This window comes from Bubalus kerabau, chromosome 3 (assembly GCF_029407905.1).
Source record: "Bubalus kerabau isolate K-KA32 ecotype Philippines breed swamp buffalo chromosome 3, PCC_UOA_SB_1v2, whole genome shotgun sequence".
Classification (NCBI taxonomy): Eukaryota; Metazoa; Chordata; class Mammalia; order Artiodactyla; family Bovidae; genus Bubalus; species Bubalus kerabau.
Window position 1 is genome coordinate 169,832,415 of NC_073626.1, and position 1,261 is coordinate 169,833,675.

A 1,261-nucleotide genomic window follows, 5' to 3' on the forward strand; every position below is an offset into this window, starting at 1 on the left:
CTTTTGCACATTAACGTACATATATAGAGTAGGAGAGTGGGTCCTTGATCAACATCTTGGTTCTGTCTGGCCCACTGACTGTATTTATCCTTCTCATAAGAATGGGGTGAAGAATTGCTTTCAGAAACTCACAAATACAGAATGAAAACATATTCACCATTCCCAAGAATAGTACCAGAATAAAAGCAAAGAGAGTAGGACCTAAATCTTCAGGGGCAGGCCTAACCTGGGGTCAGTGAGCTTTGAAAGCACCTGAAAACACCTGCTCCTAATCCATCTCAACACACCCTGTCATCAGGCCATTGCCTCCTAAGAGCCAGATGCCTGCCTATCTGCCTGAGCTGTTCAATACCTCTTCCAAAAACAACTCTCTGTGATAAGCCTCTTATATCAAAAGCCATAAACATCCAATTGAGATTTGAAAAGAAAAGACTTAAGGCTGATTTGGAAATGACATTTGTCTTAAGAATGTCCTCAGGGATGGGGTCGGCTGATTTAGGTAAAACATCTTTTTCTGGAGTGGCAGCAACTCAAGGTGGGTTCATGTTCGAGGCATTCTTGGCTTTTTTTTTTTTTAATTTTATTTTTAAACTTTACAAAATTGTATTAGTTTTGCCAAATATCAAAATGAATCCGCCACAGTTATACATGTGTTCCCCATCCTGAACCCTCCTCCCTCCTCCCTCCCCATACCATCCCTCTGGGTCGTCCCAGTGCACTAGCCCCAAGCATCCAGTATCGTGCATTGAACCTGGACTGGCAACTCGTTTCATACATGATATTTTACATGTTTCAATGTCGAGGCATTCTTGGAAAGAATAGTAACATCCCCAAGGACTTCACTGGGTTCCCTGGTGGCTCAGATGGTAAAGAATCTGCCTGTAAAGCAGGAGACCCAGGTTCGATCCCTGGGTTGGGAGGATCCCCTGGAGAAGGGAAAGGCTACCCACTCCAGTATCCTTGCCTGGAGAATCCCATGGACAGAGGAGCCTGGCGGGCCACAGTCCATGGGGTCACAAAGAGTCAGACACGACTTAGTGACTGCCACGTTTACTTTCACTGACTTCAGAGAAATGAGGTATCACAGTGGTATCAGGAGACAGAATGTGGACAAGTCAGGCTGCTCTGAGACCTGCTTGTGATTCTGCCATAATGCATCTCAGGGCAGCTGTGATTGTAAAAGAAGTGAATCTGACAACTGGGGAAATTCTTCCAACAAGGCTTTCTTTATTTGGCTTGCCCAAATTTATAGACTAGAGAA

General features: G+C 44.5%; 1 non-coding gene across 1 annotated transcript; it reads left to right on the forward strand.

The window, feature by feature from the left end:
* The first annotated feature begins 848 nt into the window (after positions 1-848).
* TRNAY-GUA (transfer RNA tyrosine (anticodon GUA)) lies at positions 849-920 on the forward strand. Its single transcript has one exon. It is a non-coding gene; the product is annotated as a tRNA-Tyr (tRNA).
* Positions 921-1,261: the final 341 nt, after the last annotated feature.